The following is a 22838-nucleotide window of genomic DNA, read 5'->3' on the forward strand; positions in this document are numbered from 1 at the left end:
AAGAACAAATAACACAAAACAGGAAATTTTCACTCGTTGTGACAAAAAAAAAAAAAATTACAGACGATTACGATATTCCCGAATGCGAAATTTGCGCGCAGCTGCAGTGTATACGTGTTTTCATTTCGCGGTATATCGGCTGGCGTGGACAATCTGTCTTATGCGGCACGTTGCATACGAGCGAAGTGTGGCGCGACTGCCTCGCAAACCGGGAGAACGCGAGAGGCAGCGCGCGGGTGACGCGTGGGCGCGATTCAGAGCAGCCGCCGCAGATAGAGCTCCGCTCATGCAGCGCTTTGTTTTGACGCGCTCGCCCCATGTCTTATCGAAGGCGTCATCGGTGAACAGATGACGGCCGCTACTCTGGTGCTATCTCGGAGCTATCGTCGCCGCAGAAAGCTCCATACACACTAGCGGTAAAGTGCGCGCGGTGCGCCGCTGGCGTTAAAACGCGGCCACACCAACTGGTGGCGAGCCGCTGCGGCAATCACGTGACAGCATGAAAATCTCGCCTCACCTCTGTAGGTGCGAGATGTCGCGTGTTTTTTCCTTAGTCTCCTGGCAGGTCGACGCTGTGTTTACGTTCTCCGTCCTTAACGCGAACCACGTCTTACGAAGATGACGTCGTTGCCACTGATCATAATCATGTTGGTGTGCTCTCTGTTGTTGCAGCGTCGCCATGTTCCAAAGTCAAGGTGAATGAGGTACTAGGTGTCGCCTCCGCGTCCTTGTCTTCAGGGTCCGGTTTGTACAGAATCGGATATGGCGCACTGTCTCCAAAAACCTTTCCATCAGGACGTCTCGGTTTAGGTTCATCATTGTAAAAAACAATCTCAAACTATGACAATCGAAACAAGCGCGAACGAGACCAAATCAAGCAAACCAAACAAGCACGGACGAGCGCTGACGCGAGGAGACGATAGTACGAAACGAGCCGTCCGGCTGAGACCAAATACGAATACGCATCGAGCGGTTGGGAGGGTGCGGATGACACCAGTTTCCCACGCGTACGTCACTGAAAGGCCCGCTCTTATTGGTCTCCGCTGTTCGCGGCTCGCGTCTTTCATCTCCCGCTCTGCGTTCACTCACTCATTTTTCGCTGTCGTCCTCGCTCGCTCGGTTACGCCGAGGCCGATGCCAACGCTCGCCGCAGGAACAGGCTGCGCTCTAAAAGCTTTGTCGTGCACTCTGGGACATATTTCTGGCGTCACGACAGAAGAGGCCGAACGCACTGTCGACTTTTCTGCCCTTCATTTTCTTACGTAACAGAGAAGCTATATGGGCTTGCCCCACGGCGGCATTCGTGTGGCAGTCGGGGCGGCAAATGCGTGGTGGCGTGTTAGGCATCGACGAAGCACAGACGCGTTCGACTACAGCGCAGGACCGGCGCAGCATGCAGAAACACGCGCCGGATATAGCGAATACTATGTAGTTATAGCGTACGCAACGATAGCGTATGCTATACGCTATTGTACAACGTACGCTAAGGAGCGCACGTTTATTACAGTTTTGCGAGATTACAGTTTTACAGATCTGCGAGATCTTCCAATCTCAGAGGCCATATGCCGCCGTCGCGGCCATCTCCAGGCTTCACCAATAGGTGGCGCTGACATCTCAAATGTTTCAAAAAGGGAAACTACAAACAACGGAGGCGAACAAAAAATGACTATTCCATGCCATTCCACTCTGCGAAGATGGGATGAGAGCGAAAGCTGACTACAGTCAAAGCTCTCAAACGAAAAGCAAAGTGATTTCGCTGCTGTTCCATCTTGACAGAGTGGTATGGTTGTCATTTTTTTTTTTTTTTTTGCGTTGCGAGTCTGGCGTCGTTGCTTGTTCGTAGGTGCCCGAGCTCGCGATTGTCGTTTTCGTTCAGCATCGCGGGAACGTTCTTCGTCCGTGGTCGTATCGCGCGGGGGCCGTTTACATTCTCGTTGCTGCTCCCTCTGGCGCTCCTCGTTCGCATGTTGTCATTAGGGTGTAGGAACTATACGTGTCCGCCTCATCGATAACGTAGCTGTTTTTAGCGCCGATACCTCTCCTGTTTAGATACTGTGATAACCTTGACGTGACGCTATTTTGCACGGCGAGCGTTCTAATCTGGTGCACATTTTGACATCTACACCACCGTACTGCACCCGTATGGGTTTGTTAGAAATCATCGCTAAGTCCGTTTCTGTTGCCAGACACCGAAAAAAACTGCGGAAGGTTTCTCATATACAGCTTTCGCTTCGCTACAAAGCAAAGTTCACAATAGGGGTCCAGAAACTTTGGTTCATCGTCGGTTTTTTTTTTTTCCTTTTCCTTTTTTTTCTTTTCTAACCTAGGTATATAGGACATTAGTTAATAAAATAATACAAGCTTGGTGGCGCAACCCATCGCCCCATTCCAAAGGGGATGCTCATAACATCCACCCATTTCCCTCGTTAGGCTTGGACTCGTTCGAAACGAGAAGCGATCTTGAAAACTCCACAAGGTTATCCATAATACTCTGTCGTCGAAGCGGCCTGAGACTAAGCAAAATCCGTTTACACAGTCATTTGCTACGAACGAAGTGATGTTACAAAAGCAACGCCAAATTCAAATTGAAGCGGGCAGCCGGGACCTCCACCTTGTTTTACGTAAACTAGGTAAACCACGCAAAGACGGGGTAGCGCTAAATCTGAGAAATAGCGTGCGTACGATATACGCTATGGGTCGTTTAGCATTCTGCGCATGTGCAGTGATGACCCACTATTTTATAGCGTACGCTAAACTAAAACTGTCTGCTATTTCACAGTGTAGCTCGGATATAGCGAAGCGTTTCAATGGGTCGAGTACAGCGAAGGAATTGCCGGAGGATATTTTGGATGCCTTTGCAAAGTCTTCTGTATATATTTCGGGCAGCGGCAAAGTATCAACCCCTGTGGGACTTCTGAAGTGTATGAGCACTTCGGCCCTTTCACAGTTTCGCTATCTTTAGTGAACGAGTTGCTCAGACTTACGCAAATCTGCGATGGTTTCCTTTTTTCACGTATCGTCTATTTAAGATTTCGAAAATGAACGCATACCAAATTTGCACGGCAGGCTAATAGGTATATGCGCCGCGGTGAAGGTTTTCTCATTAGTTTGGACCACTTGGGGTCAATTAAGGTGCGCCTGAATCCAGGCACAGGGGCGTTTTTTTTTTGTTTTTTTTTTTGTTTTTTCATTTCGCCCCCATCGAAATATGGCAGCCACGGTCTGGATGCGAACTCGCGACCTCGTCCTCGGCTGCGGAACGCCATCTAGGGCACCTGAGTCACCGCAGCGATTAGTCAATCATTCGCAACGGAATTGCTTGTCGCAGTTCCAGGACTTCCTACTGCGCAATCAGACGTGCTGACATCACGCACTATAAAGCTATAGATACGCCGTATATACCGACAGCAATTTCTGTCGTACCTATATATATATATGGTGTCAACCATGTCGTGACGGGGCCAGTTCCGTCGCGACAAGACGTGCAGAGTTGAGTGCGACACGAATTTCTGTCTTGTTTTGGGGACATTGCCAACATCTTTTTCGGCTCGTTAACTGTTCCCGTAAATTGTGTCCTCCTCGCAAGAGAGAAGGCAGCGACGTGCAGACCGTGCACAGCCCCAATGAACTTCATTCATGCGGGTGTGAATTTGTCGAAGCGTTCTTTTTTTTTTTTTCTATTTTTGGAAGTTTTCATTCCCGGGAGTGTACACAAAGCGATTCGCGGCACTTGAAGGTGAAAAGTGAAGATGACGCCAAGGTCCACTGGAACAGCTAGAGAAACTCCCATAATCGCGAAACCACGGAGAATTGCATGTCGGCAGGGCCCGTATTCGGAAGCCTACCAACCAGCACACAATTTCTGCCATAAAAATTAACCAGAAGGAGCGGACTCAAAAGAAAACTTCCGGAACGCTTCCCTGGTCATATAAAATTATGTAGGAGGCGTATGCATCTGCTAGTGCACAAGAAAGGAGTCACAACCAAAGATTGTCCGTGGTATCATAGTAGACGGTCATTTTTTGATGTGCGATAGAGTGACTGGTATATCTATCAATAACCGCGTGCGGAGAATGCAAGCTTGTATAAGTCAACCATTCAGACGTTCGGATTCTTGGAATGCCTCCGGCGCGCACTGAAATGGCCAGCGACTCACTGAGCTGAGGGCGTAAATTCGTTGCGGCCTTTCATATATACGTCGGGATCGGCGCCTCACCAAGCCGGCGCACTGCAGCCGAAACTGGGGACCACATCAACTAATCCCAAGATGTATCACATGCACGTGCCCAACGCTCCAACCTTGCTCCTGAATCTGCGGCCGCGTCATTCTTTTCTTTCACGATCGGTATGCCTAAACCTCCTGTAACAGTAATTCGCAACTGAATAAGGCAGATATGGCCCAAACTCAAGCGTTTCTGGTGCAGAGTCACGTACAGATAATATATGGCTATTCGCCGACAGCGGTGCTACGTTTCGGAGCAAAGGGTGTGCGTCAATTAAGTCTTGTGCAACGCAGGCAAGCTGAAGGCGGCGAAAGCTCCACCGAGAGGTTTACGGGCGCTTCACTCGAACGTCTTCGCGGGCCGCTTGTTCGAGTAACTTCGAGAGTTCGGCGCCTTCGAGTAGCGCCTCTGGTTACTCCTCTATCCCATAACACCAGTTCGGCAAAGCCCGCACCGGAGCGCAGCGACAACGTATCCGACGAGTTTGTAGCCCCCGATAAGAGAAAGTCCGCATAGGAGAACAGTCCACTCAAGAGAAATTCGTGCACCTATAGCGTACGCACGGAGCCACGATTTCCCTTACAAACAAAGGTCTGAACACGAACGGTGCAAACGTTCGCGCCGGCTACATAAGGACCGCGTACCCATCAGCTCTTGGGCAGTCAGCGAACTCGTGCTATAGGACTCTCGTTTACGAGCGCGTCCGGGCTTTGTCGTTTGCGGGGGCGCGCGCAGTTGTGTCGTTGCAACTCTGCAGGCGCCGCCACGGTCGCACTCTGCAGGGGCAGATCGCTCGTGCCAAGGAGTATAAGCGATGACGGACATTGTCTCGAAACTGCTCTGAAAGCTGTTCCCTTCGCTGTGTATGTCGCTCTCGATCATTTCGTAAACAAATCCATCTCGTCCGTAACAATATATAGTTAGGTTGCACTCGGGCGCAGCTGTCGACTTGGGTCAGTCGCAGCGCAAGCTGCGCGTGCTGCTCAACCGACGACCGAACCGGTCGGCACGTGCGGTTCCTTCAGAAACATTGGGAGGAAGGCCGAAAGTCCTTGCGCAATTCACATCTCAAAGAGGTTGCAAAAAAAAAAAAAAAAAAAAAAGAACAGTCGGCATGCACACAATTTCCTATAAGAATCACCAGACGAAAAAAAAAAATATCTGGCGAATCCAGATTGTTTGCAGACTTGCCGGTTTAGCTGCACCATGACCTCCCAAGGGCTGACACCGGGTCAGAAACGCCAGCTGGTTTGTACAAGCCAGCCTGACTGCAAGCGACAAGACACTAGTGAATCTGAAGACGAGTCAACTATCATCGATGACGACAACGTGGCGAACGCTTCAGACCTAGACATGGACGAGGGTGGTTTCCGAATTGTGCGCCATCGTAAAGACAGGGCGGAGGGCATTCCAGTGTTAATCACTGCAACGTCCGAAAGAGATGATTTAAGGCAAGTAAACCCTATTGTCCTGTATTCTCAGCTTGAAACGATTCTCGGTGGCGCACCAGTGAAGAGCCACTTCACAGCACAGGGAGCACTGCTCTTAAATGTAGAGACAGAAGGACAAGCCAACGTCCTTCTAGAGACCAAGAATATCGGTGGCATAGTCATATCTGCCCGTGTCCCACACAGTTATATGAAAAACACGTGCATTGTTAGAGGAGTCCCTAAATGGTACTCGGATGAGGAGCTGCTCACCTACCTGAGACCTCAGGGAGTATTCCATGCAAGAAGAATCATCCGTCGGGTCCAAACTTCATCATCTGAATGGGAGTCAAGGCGCACTAACTCGGTGGTTCTCACATTTGCTCCAAATTCTGAACGCCCGGAGAAGATCAACCTTGGTTTCACCAGACATGAGCTTGTCGACTACGTGGAGACACCACCACGCTGTTTTAAGTGTCAGCGCTTCGGACATATCGCTAAGTACTGTCGTGGGGAACAGAGGTGCAAGCGCTGTGGGGGACCTCATGACTTTAAGACGTGTGCAAGTAAAGACAACTTTGTGTGTGCAAATTGCGGCGGTGACCATCCCGCTAGCTACGGTCGATGCCCGGCGCGGACAGCTGCTCAGCGAAGAAATAAGATGTTTGTTCTCGGTCCAAAGAGTGCAAGCGCACCATCGAACACGAAGAAGACGTCCAGAGCGCCACAACTAACTGGTTTGGAAACAGAGTACGCATCTCATTTCCCGCGTCTCACACCGATAAACGAAGTTATTGAGCCAACGCAAACGGTCACAGCGGCTGAGAAACCTGTTCGAAAAGAGTCCGAAAAGCGCACCTATGCGGCCGCAGTAAACCGACCTCAAGTACCACTTGGCAACAGTCAGCAGGAAAACTGCCAGCATGTGATACGCGCTTTGTTCACGGCACTACGTTCCCACGTCGCGAAGATGCCTGCTAGTTCAACGAAGGATATGCTGGAAGCAGTGCTGGCTCTTGAGTCAGTAATACTCTGCTCTACTTCCACATACACTCAGTAGCATAATGGCAATGTCTCGCCCACTTGGTCCATTCCGTCGTCAAAAAGTGCCCTTAATAATGCAATGGAACTGCGCCGGTATTCTACAGCGTCTTTCTGAACTCAGCCTTTTCCTTCGAGACATACCTATACCAATTCTAGCCCTCTCGGAGGCCGGTCTCCCAAATGGAAGGACGATCCCAGGGTACATCAGACATGGAAATCCGAGTATACCATCATTTGCAAATGGAAGTGCGATGATATACATCAGGCGAGAAATACCTCACGTCACCTTACCAGTGCAAGACCTTTGTTCTACCTTCTTGGAAGTCGCCGCTGTGCAAGTGTGCCTAGGAAAACGAAAACTCAGTGTGGTGTCGGTGTATATAAGTCCGCGCAGGAAGGTCTCCATGGAGGCGTTCATAAAGGACCTTTGCATTCGTTGCCCCTCTCCTATAATAATCTGTGGGGACTTTAACGCACATCATTCGCTTTGGGGAGATAAGACTGCAGATTCCCGAGGCAAGGAACTAGTCACAGCCGCGGAAGCTGCTGACTTGTGTATCGCGAACGATGGCAAACCGACTTTCTTCAGACCACCAGATTCATGGAGTGCCATAGACCTCGTGATCCATTCTATAGACCTTGTCGTATCGTCAACAACGGCCCCAGACAGGATGGGCAGTGACCACTTTCCCATCTTCACCAACATCACCGGATTTCACACTGCTGGGCGACAATTCTGTGCTGTGACCCGCTGGGACACATACAGAGAAGCGTTGGACGAATCCCCTGGTGAGCTGTTCGCAGATATGCTGCGGAGCAAAAGAGTGGCTACCTCAACGTTGAAACTGCCAGATCATTTCCCTACTCCTGATTTGAAACTAAAGAACCTCTGCGCAGCGCGTAGGAGAGCGGAGCGAAAACTAATGAGAAAAACGGGAAATCCATCTGCGAAAACTGAATACAACAGGATAAACGCTGTCATCCGTCGTCACACAAAAAGATTAAGACGAGTTCAATGGGCTGCTTTCTGTGAGAGTTTATCGGCGTTTACTCCCATGACAAGGATATGGGGAGTAATGAATAGCCTATCCGGAAAGATTCGCCTACACAGGCCATTCGAAGCACTTGCTTTAAAGCAAGGAAAAGATTTGCAAACCCTTGCAGAAGATTTTGCAGACGTATACACATCTGGCAGATCAGCAGGAGTATCGAACCCTCTGTTGTCTGAAGCATTCCATACCATGGATACGCCGTTCACCTTTCGTGAGTTGGATTTGGCGCTTAGCAAATTAAGAAGACGCTGTGCTGTGGGTCCCGATTCGATCAGCAATCAGATGCTGACAGATCTGCCATATGAACGAAAACGAGCACTTCTGGACATATTTAATCACGTCTGGAGCACAGGAGAGATCCCAGAAGCGTGGAAGACAGCATGGGTGGTGCCAGTGCTCAAGTCCGGAAAGGATCCTGCAAACCTCACCTCATATCGGCCAGTATCGCTAACATCATGCGTATCAAAGTTGATGGAAGGACTAATATGTACGAGGTTAACATGGTATTTTGAGCAAGGAAATAGACTGCCATCATGTATGACCGGATTTCGTCCACGGTTGAGTGCCCAGGACAGTGTCTTGGATCTACTAAGCCATATCGAGCACCATCGCGTAGACGGCCTTTCCACACTCGCCATCTTTATGGACGTTGCCAAGGCATACGACTGTGTGCTTCATACAGGCATCATCAACGGACTCCGAGCCATGGGCGTCTCGGGAAATGCTCTTCGATTCGTCCATGAATTTCTCAGTGATCGATGTGTAAAGTTAAGCTGGGAAGTATAATGAGTGTCAAGCGACGCATTTCCCTCGGCGTCCCACAAGGAAGTGTCCTATCGCCCTTGCTTTTTAACGTTGCCATGGCCAGCCTTCCAGATGCCCTGAAAGTAGGTCGGACGGCAGTTAAAATGTCCATCTACGCAGATGACATCTGCATTTGGATCTCGGGGTACCAACACAAACGTTTGGCCCGGATAGCCCAGGCCGCAATCTCCACTATCGATCGCCACTTATCGACGCTTGGCCTATCCTTATCAGCAGAAAAATCAGCCTTCATGCTTTTCCCGGGAGTGAGACGCAAGTCAACACGTCTGACGCTGAATATCAGAGGGCATTCAATTCTTCGTGCAACTCATGTTCGATTCCTGGGCGTCACCATCGACAACAAGCTACTATGGCGTGGTGCGGTCGAAAGTGTTGTGGCTGCATCAGTGCAAAGAATCAACGCACTTCGTCGATTGGCAGGTGTACGTTGGGGAAACAATCCTATATCCATGCTTAAACTGAACGCTGCACTGATAACAAGCCGCATTCTCTATCAGCTCCCTCTGATATCACCGTCATCGAGTCAATTCGAGCGCTTGGAGGCAGTGCACAGAAAGGGACTTCGCTTGGCGATGGGAGTTCCAACGGCGGCTTCAAACAAGAAAGTCACTAATGAGGCAGAGTCTCTTCCACTCCGCCTCTTGGCATCTCAGGCCTTGCTGACGCAGCTATTAAGGCTGGGCGAGTCACGCGCAGGCACGGCGCTTCTCCGGCGGCTAAGATCAAGAACTCGCTCACATTTCCATGCGGCGCTGAACACCTTCCGATTTTTAGGATTGGAATGGCCTAAACGAAGTCGCCTTGACCCGCCATGGTCTTTTCCGGACGTTACCTGCAGCCTCAATGTACCCCACCTACCGACGAAACGCACCATTTCAACTGCCGAAGCCAAGTTTATTGTGCTGGACCACTTGAGCACTTTGTTTCAAAGCCATCTACAAGTGTACACAGACGGTTCGGTGTGTGCACAAACAGATAGCTGTGCAGCGGCATTCTGCATACCATCCCTTGATGTGTCATGGTCTGGCCGACTGGATCGCGTAGTTTCCTCTACAGCAGTAGAAAGCGCCGCAATCACCGCGGCTTTGCGGAAACTACGTGCCTTTTCTGCACGAGATGTTGTGGTGCTGACGGATTGCAAGTCAGCATTACAAAGATTGCATCGGGGCCTACCTCTAGAGAAATTTACAAGGCAGTCTCTGGCACTGATTGACGACCTCACGAGCAAAGGATTTAACATAAGGTTTCAGTGGATTCCATCACACGTAGGAATTGATGGAAACGAGGAAGCTGACGCCCTTGCACGCCTAGCACTGACATGTGTCCCAAAAGTGAAAGCTCCAAGAGCTTTTCAAAACCCTAAGGATGCAATCCGCCTTCACTTTATACAGATGCACAAGAATCCACACGAATCCTGTGTGACTCATGGATTTACACGCGAACAAGCGACGCTTTTATACCGCATCAGGACCGACTCCGCATACACCCCAGCTTGGTTATTCAAGACTGGGCTTCGCGCTTCCCCACTCTGTGTTTTCTGTGATGACATTGGTGACATCGAACATTTCATTTGGCTATGCCCACAGTTTGACACAGAAAGAAAAGCGTTGGTCGACAACCTGCAAAAAAGCGGTCTCACTCACAGGACCTTCGAAGACGTTGTTTTCCCTGGAGGGCCCGCGGCATTCAGGAAGAGAGCGCAACGCCTGCTGATAGCCTTCCTGCGAGACACGGGGCTCATCGACACCTGGTGACACACCCCTGATCTCAACTCGAAGGAGGATCAGGCGGAACAATTGCCGGCTATGTATGCCAGGCTAACCCCGCCTGCTTCACCATCACCACCACCACCACCACCACCAGCTGCACCATGGGAATGACGGACGCAACGCGGATTCGCCTGAACTTGGTTCTTCTGGCTTCAAACGACTTTGCAACTTTGCAAAATAGACAATTTTCAACAAAATGTTGCGTTATAAGTGTGAAAAATTTGCAACGATCCAGCGTGTGCGTAGAAACTCACTGCCTTCGCGCGTTTATTGAAACAAAGAAATGATAATGATTGTTTTTAAATGTATAAAAAAGTAAAGCGTAATACACAACGGGACAACATGCGTCCGAAACTACAGGCAAAAGGACTAGACATATCCACGCAGGTACAACCCTAGCATTCCCGTGGCAGCCCTAGTAAGTAATTCAAGCAGGAAACTCCACAGTCGGCAGACATATCCACACCTTTCTGTAACGCCTTCGGGCCTTGAAAGTACGTGAAATAAATAAATAAATAAATAAATAAATAAATAAATAAATAAATAAATAAATAGATATTCCGCGTGTTTGCCAGGTACGGGTTGCATACGCTCCTGTCAATGCACAGTTTTGCGTGCTGCTTTGCAATGTTTTGACAGCCTAACAATTTCAACAGAAAATGTTGCGCTTACCTCAACTTTACTTTCTCCTAATATTTCGCGAGAAATATGGCATTTGCTGTTTCGTGTGGTCCAGTAAATGCAAGAAACAGCATTGCATGCGTGCGTCACCGTCCGAGAAGCCATGCAGCTGCTAGGTTAACAGAGACGCGTGATTTGGTTCTGCTCGCCTGCCAACTAAAAGTCCGGCCGGAAACCAAGCAAACCGACGGCAAAAGCCTTGTCGAATGACGCGGACCAAGAATACAATCTGTTTTAGAAATTTCAGTGAAAAACGAAGCAGTGCGCCAAGAGCTAAAATCTCATTTTAATGTTGGCAGAGTAGATGCGTACTTCACTGCACGCGATGGAAAACAGGTTCTCTTGCGCACCTGTCCGAAGGCATTAAAAGAAAGTATAAGACACCGAAACTACGAGCGATTGTTTGTTTGGATATGGCTCCGCATCGTTACATGTGTTCTCGCCTTAATCCGCGTTAATTTCGATCCATGGATACCGCTATTATGGACGACGCTGCGCGTACAAGTACACACACCAAGATAGCACTTGATAATCACACGAACCTGCAAGAATAATAACGTTTAACTGCTCTTTCAAGACGTTACAGGACGATGATTACTAGACCTGTTCTCCTTGATTGGTTATTATACGCCAAATGCGTACGGAATAAAAAAAGCGCCGAAAGACAAGCGCCCGGATGCTTTCCATGCAGCACAGCCAGCATGCCTTCATGTAGCGGGTTTCCTTTCACACACACACACACACACACACACACACACACACACACACACACACACACACACACACACACACACACACACACACACACACACACACACACACACACATATATATATATATATATATATATATATATATATATATATATATATATATATATATATATATATATATATATATACTGAAGATGTACATAAGCCGAACTTCTCAAATAATTTGTAAACCAATGAAGTGTGTTAAGTAATACGGTCTCACAAAAACACAAAAACGGGCAGAAAGTGAACAAGGTTGCCGCAAAATAAACAATCCTTGTGTGCATATTTTCATACGTCGGTGCTCGCGCATCGAGGATCGCTGAGCGCACATCGGGTCTGCGACAGATGTCAGAAGACTGCAGCCTCAGAGAAGCACATCGTTCAAATTGAGCAATGCCATGAATATCACATCCTTGTTGTTCTCTTTGCGCTATGAGAACTCAAGGAGAGAGCAAACTTTCTTTCCTGTTAGCTTTCGTTCGTTTTGAAGCAATGACTTGCCGTGTCGCATAACAAATCGGTTTGGATGTCTCTACATTAAAACATTTAAGTTAAATCGCCGAAACACACATCATTCCTCGTTTTTTTTTGCTTTTTCTTTTTTTTTTTGTTGCCAAGACGACAAAACGCAACACGGGAAGCGCGACGGGAAGAAGTCATCGTAGCGCGCGATTGCAAATAACAGGAAAAAAATGTTTCTAATCTTTTTACCTTGCGATCTGCGAATTGCGTTTGCTCTCTGGCACGTCATTTTTTCAACAGAATGCCGCTCTTGCCGTCATTAAGGAGCAGCTTGCTGTCCACGTGGATATCAGCGCCGTCGTCATATCATAATGGCTAATGTTTTTTTTTTTTTCTTTCTCCTGAGGCCCGAACTTTGAACGGCGTCGAGCGCATAACGCAGAGCACTTAGTCGAGTGACCTAATCAAAAGAACAGCCTAGCAAGTATCAATCACCGTCATTCGACCAGTTGACATACTCTGTTTGCGCCTCGTCGACCAATGATTTCGACAAGAGATGCGACAGGAAGCGCAAGTCGGGTGACACAGCGCTAATGAGGCACGTCGACTGCGTATTGTACAGTAACCGTGGAACGTATAGCTTGCTCTGAGCACGTTTTCGTATTTCGCAGTTTACAAACAAAGATTTGGAATAATAATAATAATAATAATAATAATTATTATTAATAATAATAATAATATTATTATTATTATTATTATTATTATTATTATTATTATTGTTAAACAAGTTGCTGCCAGCTGGCTGATCAAATGGCAAATATGAGTCGGCTTGGCTTCGTTCTAAAAAAAAAAAAACAATGTCACGCCCTGCAACAGGTTGTTCCTGCTACAATACGAGTCAGCGCGGTGGGAGAGAATGAGCTGCAAATAAGGCACACATAGATGCACGGCAGAGACACTCGATGCACCACAAAGAAAACCGAAAGTTCTCTTTTTTTTTTTCTTTTTCGGCGGGGCGACCGGAAGGGCAGAACGCAAACATACGCGCGCGCGTAAACACACATGCACCGCGGTCCCGTGCTGGCTGGCCTTGAAGGTCCTCGACTATTCTGCGTGCCTCCAGGGAGAACCCAGAATAACACCGGCTTGGGACGATGGGCATGGGTGAGCCGGCGAAAGGGCAAATGTGAAAACGAGACGCCGCCACCCTCGTGCAGAGAAAAAACCGCGTGCGAAATGGAGCGTGCGCAACAATTGTAGCCACGGATATTCCAATACGTAACAACTGCCACACCCCTTCCGCCAAGACACACAGACCACACTTCTCCTATACTATGTTTCTTCCATTCCAATGATTGTGCGTTTCCCGAGGGCTCATACGAGTATCTCTTGCGCACGGTGAAAGCAGATCGCGCGCAAGAGCGGTTGGTTAGAGTTGGCCACGGCCAATCGTATGTGCTTTCACCGCGATAACCTTAATTAGAAAGGCGCCATTTTCACATTTATTATAGACAACGGCCGCTCTTTGCACTAAATACAGGTGATTCACCTGAAATAGCGCCAATGAGAGGACTAATGTAATGCGAAATCCCAGTTTTTAATCAGTCGGCGCAAAAATTACGGGAGCTGATAAATACGTACCATGTGGCTCCACGTGTTTCGTACGCGACGGAGTGCGCTGAAGCTAAGCGTACAATAGACCCACAAACTATAATAGTATGAACTACCTTTCCGCCTAACAGCTATAACCAATACAGCCAAGCCCTCGCGGCATTTGTGGCAAAGAACACCGCGCTTACATATAAAATGTGAAAACGCAGCTTTAGGAGGTTAGAGCGTGTGCAGTGTAGTAGCTAACGGGTTGATACGGTGAAAACATGTGCCGAATCATTAAAAGAAAAGGAACAACGGGAACTAAACACTTCGTGTACCAGACATCCACGTCTTTATACGTATTCATTGAAGTCCGTACGTCGACACACGAAGGTTTTGGTTAGTAAGAACTGCGTAGTTTACACTAGGGAGCATTTACAGCGATCTTGTTCCCAGACACGACTGATATGAGACCAGGGCACTTCTGCTAAAGGTGTTCCCATTTGCGGCATTCAAAATCGTCGGTGTCTTTACCGCTACCATGGCTGGTAGCCATTGATGTAATGCGGGTGCGTTACTTTCCCGCGGTATGACTGGTTGGCGCGCACAGCCAGCTTATACCATATATGGCGCCGCGTTCATATGCAAGCCTTCATACCCAGTTTCTGCGCGTCCTCTCGAGTGACAGGCCAGCACTTGCTGCGTCGGGCCTCTTAAGAATTCATTGTTCCCGATAAACAATGTCGCTCTATGTTTATTTATTTATTTGTTTGTTTGTTTGTTTGTTTGTTTGTTTTCGTTCCCTAACTCTAAGCGCCCAGAGATTGCCGCGTCAACTTTGCCACATTGACGCCTTACCCGGCTCGTTATAGAGCGGTGGCAATGGCGTTACGCTGCTGAGCTCGAGGTGGCGGGTTCGACTCGCGGCCGCATTCCGATGAGGAATGGAATGCAAAAAAAAAAAAAAGGCTCGTGCACGATGCATTGGGTGCGCAATAAAGAACCCCAGGTGGCCAAAATCAATCCGCAGCCCCCCCTCCCCCCATACCAACCACGGCATGCCTCCTAATCAGATCGTCCGCCAAGACCATGCAGCCGAGGTTTCAAACGTTAAAGGGACAATAAAGGCAAATACTAAGTCAAGCTAAAGTGATAGATTAGAGCTCGAGAATCTCTAAGGCATCAATATTATCGTGAACAGAGCCCTAATAATCGAGAAATTGAGGTAAATGCAGGACATGATAAGAGACTCCCCCGGGACATTCAAGTACTTGTCCGATGACGAAAGCACTCCTCAGTTAAATTATGTCACTAGTGCTCAACTACTAGCTCCAAAAAACATCCTTGTGTTGTAGTGTAAGCTGAACTAAAATCTACTTGTTCAGTTCCATTTCATTTCAATAAAAAAAAAAAAAGAACTCATTGAAATTGCCGTTGACAACGACGCGGGCGGTCGAACGGTTTCGTTCGCGATCGATTCTGCGCCGCCCACGCTTTCGAGTTTCAGTACTTTCCTGATCGCATAGTGCTGGGCTGGTTTTGCTGGCTCCCGAAACTCGCACAAACTGGAAGTAGCAGAGAATTCAACTTCCATGTGATGTCGCGACATGCCCGAACGGTCCACGCCACTTGACCAAAAAGCAGCTGCACCGCTCTGTCTTGACTCGGTACCGCCGTCTGTCGGGCGCCGTTTTACTCGTCGACGGCAGGCAGCAAAGGGTGGTGATGGCGTATGCAACGTCACCACTCCCCCCGTTTGGGTTGCGGGAGATTTGAATTTAGAAAAAGGCATCCGGACCCTTCAGATGCAGTTTTCTCGTAAATTAGGTCTTTTCTAGGCACGAAACAAGCGTTGCGAGGTTTCTAGGATGGTACTTAAACAGTCTACGTCGACTTAGTATTTTTTAGTAGTGTCCCTTTAAGCGATTAGGCCATCACTGGCCCATAAACGAGCCTGCGCCCAAAGACAAGAAGCAGAAGTCGCCCACCCGCCACTGCACACGCTAAGGTGGGCGAAGCAAAAATATAAACCACAGTCACGTGCTCCGAAATAAATGAAGTTAGAGCGTGCGCGGTAAAGCATGCACAGCGCTCTCAAAAGCGCTTAAAATCGTGGAGGCCCGGCCCGTAGTGTTCGGCACACATTTGCGCCGGGCTCGAAACAAACGGCGTCCGGTTCCGAAAGGCTTCGGCGTGGGCGTGTGCGTAAACGCTTCCAACTGACTGCGCTCGAGAGCAAGCAGCAAGGACGTGGTCTTGGCCGGCTTTAAAAAAAAAAAGAAAGTGCACTCGCCGGCTGAGGAACGCCCAGCGACGCATACCACGCGCGCATTCGAACGCTACGTGCTGGTTAGAGTTGAAAAAGGAAAAATAAAAGAAACGAAGGAAGAGGACGAAGGTTATAATAATAGACGCTACGCGGCTTTCTCACGAAGCCCAGAAGTTCTTTGGTAAACAATCGGTCTCGTAGCACCGTGGGTCCGAAGGCGAGCCAGCCACAAGACCGCGGCGAAAAAAATAAATAAATATAAATGAATACACGAGGAGAGGCTAAGCGACTATGGAATTCCCGTAAGGTTGAAGTTTGTGCGCTGCGATGCGTACTGGGTATTCATATTCCATACGTAATATATATATATATATATATATATATATATATATATATAATGCCCCCATATTTTACCTCGGTCACCCCGTGCACCCGAATGAACAGCGCGGCTTATCGAGCCTCATCTGGCTGTAAGAGGCAACATCTTGATAAGCGCAATGGGATGATACAGCTTCAGCTAATCTTTAGCGTCCCTTTAATATTGTCGCACTCTCTGTTTACACCGGACCGAATGGATGAAACAATTTTGCCCCGCTCCCTTAGAACTTCGTTTTTGCGGACTCGGGCAGGGCGCGAGCTAGGACTTGCCCACAAGCTAGCTTCCCTGCAAAGGTGGTATGGCAGCGCAATGGCGGCACAGCTGATTCTTATAGGAGCAGATTCGTCCGTATAGTTCGTGTCCTGTAAAGACGTTAAAATGTTAACGGCATCACTGCGTTGACTTTAGGCGCAAATACCATGCGCTGGCGCCGCGCATTGCACTTCCCTTATCCTTGAAGTAGTGACCAATGACGTCACATTGTCTGGTGGAGAAGTGACGTGGGAGGGTGAACTTCACCACTTTGGCGAAAAGTTCGCTCTCCGTGAAAAGGCCAGATTCAGGGTAGCGGGAGACGCGAGGAGTTTAGTTGATCAAACGTATGAAATGCCGGCAGCCAGCGAAGCCCGCAACTCAAGTAAACTTCGGCGAAGCAGAAATTTCGAGCTGAGATAAACCAAAGAAGACGAGCTGAGCCTAATAGGGTTGTTGTTGCTTAGTACAGCACCAAGCGGTTCTGAACTAAGCGGCACCACTTGGTGGCTAATTAAAGAACACTGCCTCGACAAGTGGTGGTCTCCAGTTTGATAACCGCCGTTGTCGTATTTATCTTGAGCTTTCTGCTATTTCACCCTACCCGAAGACAAAGTGATCGTAATTGCATAGTTCTTTTATATAAATAATTTTGTTTACGGTTATATGCGTGTAGTTGTTTTTAAGCGTATGCAAGCATTGCATCGCTGCTATGGTACTTCCAGTACTGCATATTGCAAGTTTGTTTCTCACTTTTAATATTCATGGCTAAATTTAACGCGATAAGTAACGCAAACGGCCCGTTACCGACGCCTAGTAGTAGCCACCAAAGAGAAGTCCATATAAATCGTCGCGCGACAAAGTAAAAGAGTCACGGGCAACCATTAGCAACCAAATGCTTTATTTTCAGGAGTGCAGTATAAAGCCATGCAGAAAAAATACCGACGAGAAAGAAAAAGGAATCAGCTGGCTCCAATTTCATAAGTTTAAAGCCGGATTAACAATGAACAGCGGCGATGTTCCATCTTTCGAGACAGCCTCGATCATCATCCACTGCAGCCGGTCGCAGTGCTGATGTTGCAAAACTCGAAGCTTCGATTCTTGAAGGCTTATGCCGTTCACTGCAGTCGAACCGCAATTGAGCGGTGGCTCACTTTGAACGAAGTGCTCTTCAACGTCAACGGTGCGTCAGCGTCCGTGAACTTGTATGTATATTTCTGACCACGATGTTACAGAACCAGAGTAGTTGTTTTTTTTTTTTTCATTTCTCTCTTTTCTTTAAGATACTCGTATGTTTCCGACATTTACAATTTAATTTGGCGTTTAAGGTGGTTGGCGATCGTGATTATTATTATGATGATCGCGCGGTCCTGTTTTGTTTTATTTATTTATTAGCATGGTAAGGTAGAACCACAGAATCGTCGCGCAAGAAAATTAAAAAAGACAAAGACAGAAGAAAAATTTAAAAAAGAACGCGATGAGCGCACGAACACAAGCGCACAAAGGTTGTCTCGCCTACGGGTCACCTAGCCCCAAAAGCACAGTCCAGTATGGTCACAGGAGTGAAGGAGCCCGCACAACACTCTGCATATATATACACATAAGGGGCAACACCACCGCGAGATGAGCTAGTTGTCTTTGGCGCCATATCGACCTAACCAAGCTGTTGCGGCCAGTCTTTTCCTTCCGTACAACACAACCACTGCGATTCTTATTTCGACAAATCGACGACCAGCAAAGGGAATTCGTTTGTGTGCGACGCGACGAAGGTGCCGGTAGTAGTATGGCGTTGCCGGGCGCTTTGCACTTCCTCGGTGAATCGAAACAGCTTGTGCGCTTTCGAGCCGACCTTTTATTTATCTTTATTTATTTTTTTTTACGACGCGCGCGACGACACGTACAACAGGCCTCAGCTCGGTATGCGCGCGCCATGGAGACGCTCGCGAAAACGCGCTTCCGGAGAGCAAAAAAAAAAAAAGGAGCAGCGGCCATAGCAAGACGCTTTTCAAACATTTCAACGCCTACTTGCTGCTTTTTATTGGCTTTTTTTTCTGCTTCGCAGGCGTCCAGTCCACTTGTGCAGCTGCGCACACATCTTGCGGCGCCAAACACATGCCGCGTGTCGTGGCCTTGCTCCTTCTCGTTTTTCCGAGTATTGCAACAATCCTGTCCAACTGTTACAACTATTTGGCGCTATACATAGAGCGCCCATGCGAACGCTGAGATGGAGCGGATGATTTGCTTTTTGACGCCTAAGAAGCGGGAGCTGTGCACGGCGCCGTTAGTACTCCGTTTCCCAATAGTGCGGCAGTGATGTGTGTGCAATCTAGAATATGTATATACCTCTGGCGACAAGAGCCTTCGCTCGAGAATGTTTCAAACTATACGCTCGAGACTGAGCGGATGCGGCGCGGTATGACGAATACAGACGCAAAAAACGCCGGGACACGTGTATTCGCTCGCACGACAAGGCCCGTAATTAGGAAACGTCAGCCGTAACTCATTGTAATAGGTTATAGCAAACGGAGTCAGGTTATACGTTGTCTTTCTCAATTTTTTTTTTTACAACATTCGTGGCGTTTAAGAGGAGTTGTGAATAAACATTATCATTTAGACTTGCAGGCCGTACACAGGCCATTCAGGGCGAGTGAAAATAAGGAGACGTCAGCAGACTTCAATGATTACAGCGCGGCTCTGAGGTCATTCTACTTCGACAGCAGCTGGCACCCACAGCTGGCACCCACAGCTGACACCCACAGCTGACACCAATACTTTTTTTCTTTCTTGTGACGCACACATTGTCGTACTCGTCTACTACACATTATCGCCTGTTGCTTCCTGAAGACGACGACAGTGATGACTATAACGACGACAGCTGCCGTTGTCGCCGTGACGCGCGGATATACAGACGGACGGTCGGACGCAGCAAAGGCACTCGGTGAGATCGCTCTCAGTGAATCGCTCTCAGTGAGATCTACTCCGCATCCAGGTACACGTAAACACAAAAGAGGTTTCTCATTTCTTCGACGACATATGTATACATTCAATATACCGTCACAGCTTTCGCGCTTCTGTGGAATGCTTAAATAGACACTAAAGAGAAACACTTGACAAGTTTATGCCAATAACGTATTCTTTCTGAACCCTAGGTTCCTCAACTGTATAAAGATGTACAAAGTGAAGGCTCAACTTTCGTTTCTCAGACTTCCAGCCGAAACCACAGCGCCGGTTTGTTAAAGTACACATCACTGATTTCAGTGCATTAGTCCGTACTTGGTTCGTTGTGCAGCAGTAAGAGCTCCCAGAACTTGCCGAGTTCAGGCTTTAACTTCTATGGTATACAATGCGGTTCATCTTGATCGATAAAAAAGTTAACTAGGCCTAAGCCCTAAAGCAGACGCCGTCAAAATCCATGGGGTCACGGTGAGATAGTGCGGGAACTTGAATGCGGCGTCGCGACCCGTCTTTTTTGGTTTGCTCATTGCGTTTTTATAATGATTTTTGTCTTTTTTGTATCATAATAACGTAATTTACTAATACAGCTCAACATATCTTTGTGTTTAGTGTCTCTTTAAGGCCCGGCATTGTAGATTTTTTTTTCTGCAGTTATTTTTATTGCGGGACTTTTCCTCCAATCAATCAATCAATCAATCAATCAATCAATCAATCAATCAATCAATCAATCAATCAATCAATCAATCAATCAATCAATCAATCAATCAATCAATCAATCAATCAATCAATCACAGTTTTATTTAATCAGAAGAAAAACTGGTCATCATCGACATGGCTGCATTTTATAGCGGAGCTATATACCTCTACCATCCAAGGAAATTTTCGTGTCGTAAGCGAAAAATTCCCCATACGTGGGCCGATCCCGAAGATAGTGCAATGCCGGGCCGACCCGCGGCGGAGGTGCAGTTCGCCATTAAGGGGCCCACATACACAGCTTCGCTGGTCACCCTTCTTCGCAGAGTGGAAGGGCACTGATGTTTTTTTTTTTTTGTCTTTTTTGTTATGGGCTACATGCTGTGTTTAAAATGATGAATGTTAATTTTTGTGTCAAGACATTTTATTTTTGCCATGGATCACAAGCTCTTCCCGCACAGTTTACCCACGCATATACACTAGACAGGAAAGGGAAAGCGAGGAGCAGGCTGGCAACTGCCGCAGGAAGGGGCCCAACGCCTGCCTACTCTTCAGAAAGGAGGACACAGAAACATAGAAATGCAAGATAGGGAGAAGGGGAGGAAAGAAGAAAATAAAGAGCAAGATGGCAAATCTTAAAGAATTAAGCAGAACACACAGGAATGAAGCGCATTAGCAGAATTATTTGTGGATCGAGGAAACTTAAGAAGAAGCAGAAAAAAATGATATATCGGTGGGTGACATTTAGAAACACCCTATCACCCTCTCTCTATTTCTCTCTCTTTCACTCTGTATGTTTTAGCGTGTCGCTATGGCACATTTCCTTTCTAGTAACAAAACTACTTTTTTTCCGTTTATCTCAACTGAGAATTGATACTTTTCTAAAACGTATCTATATATACTTTTTTACATATCCAATTTTATCGGCAGCAGTTACTTTGTTCGTTCTAACACGCGCTTGTTATCAAGCTGCAAATAGATTGATAATGAGTGTGTAAGAACGAACAGGGTAACTTGACTGACCTTTTCCCCTTTTCTTCTTGTACTTCGTCGATCTATCGCTGAACACCTGTCAAAAAGGAGACTGTCCTAACTAGTCTGTCAGCGTGCCCGAACAAAGTTTAGAAAGATGCGACATTTTACGGATACGAAAGGGCTCCCAGAGGATGCCCTTAATTTACTTCTGCGCTGCGGCAGACGTCGTTTGCGACGGGAAACGTCTGGCCAGGGGGTCGGTGGTCACCGACGGGCCTAGCTCAGAGTAGATCTCAGATGCCGCGTAGACAATGGTGGGACCGCTATACGAGACTTCTGCGTGACCGCTTCTGAGCAGCATTGAACTGCCATGTTGTTGTTCAAATTCATTAACTTTGACGCAGCTTTTCGCGCCCACTTTTGAGTATTTTAATCTGGCTTTGCAGGGGCAGCAGTACTCGCTCGTATTTAAACGTTATACGAAGACCTGCGCTCTTTCGAGCTTCACTCTCAGGGCAAAACCACTAAGAGGCCTTACAGGCCTGCTGCCATCTATTATTTATATACATGAATGTGTGGCTATGGAGCACCCGAGGCGTACCTCAAACACATTCCTAATGGTACACGTTTAAACGCTAAAGAAAAAAAAACTGTTCTGTACAGCACGCGCAAACGACAGCGACACGTACACCGCGCAATGCGGCACGCCTTCTACAATTCCCAATGGCGCGCAAGTTCTTGCACATAATTCGACGAGTGTGTGACGCATGCAGGTTTCAAACACGCTGCGCCAACAATCAGGGAGAATAATCGACACCTAAGCCCGCTTACAAAGAAGTATATTCGGACCACGACAGTTGTGCGTGCGTGTGTGCGTGTGTGCGCCTGCGTGCGTGCGTGCGTGTGTGTGTGCGTGCGTGCGTGCGTGCGTGTGTGTGTGTGTGTGTGTGTGTGCGTGTGCGTGTGCGTGTGCGTGTGCGTGTGTGTCGCCAACGTGCGCAATATCTGCAAGTGGTTTGCCTAATTATGGAAAATATGCTGTAGATTGCGACAGGCAACTGAAAGGACGCCGCCTTCGTGTGCGAAAAAACCCGAAAACGTACATCTGTCACTCAGCCACGTGTATATAATGGCGATATTTGCTCAAATACCCCAGCGATTTGCACCTGAAATGTAGGATTTTTTTAGCAGTTTTCGCAGACGCTGCAAAGCAAGAACGGCTAATCACGTGGCGCACCTTCCGAGGACAACGACCGCTGTTAATTCGTCATGCCGGAGTCGTGTTATTTGACCCGCAAATCAAATTCTTTCATTGTACGTAGTAGAAAGGCCAGGGAACGAGAAATCGACGCTCTCTGCTCTCCACCACGCTTCTCTTCTAACGTTGAGATTTTCAATGCAGGGATGCTCTGCGCACGGTCTCGTCAGAAATTTCCTTCTTTTTTTCTTTCTTTCTTCTTTTTTTGATGAATACTCCGGGGCAA

The 22838-nt window shown here is 47.8% G+C and overlaps 1 protein-coding gene across 4 annotated transcripts in view; it reads right to left on the reverse strand.

Moving 5' to 3' along the window:
- LOC126540344 (serine/threonine-protein phosphatase 2A regulatory subunit B'' subunit beta-like) overlaps nucleotides 1–22838 on the reverse strand; it is a 72436-nt gene that overhangs the window by 31383 nt on the left and 18215 nt on the right. The gene's annotated exons all lie outside the window — the stretch shown is intronic.

Source organism: Dermacentor andersoni, chromosome 2, assembly GCF_023375885.2.
Source record: "Dermacentor andersoni chromosome 2, qqDerAnde1_hic_scaffold, whole genome shotgun sequence".
Lineage (NCBI taxonomy): Eukaryota > Metazoa > Arthropoda > Arachnida > Ixodida > Ixodidae > Dermacentor > Dermacentor andersoni.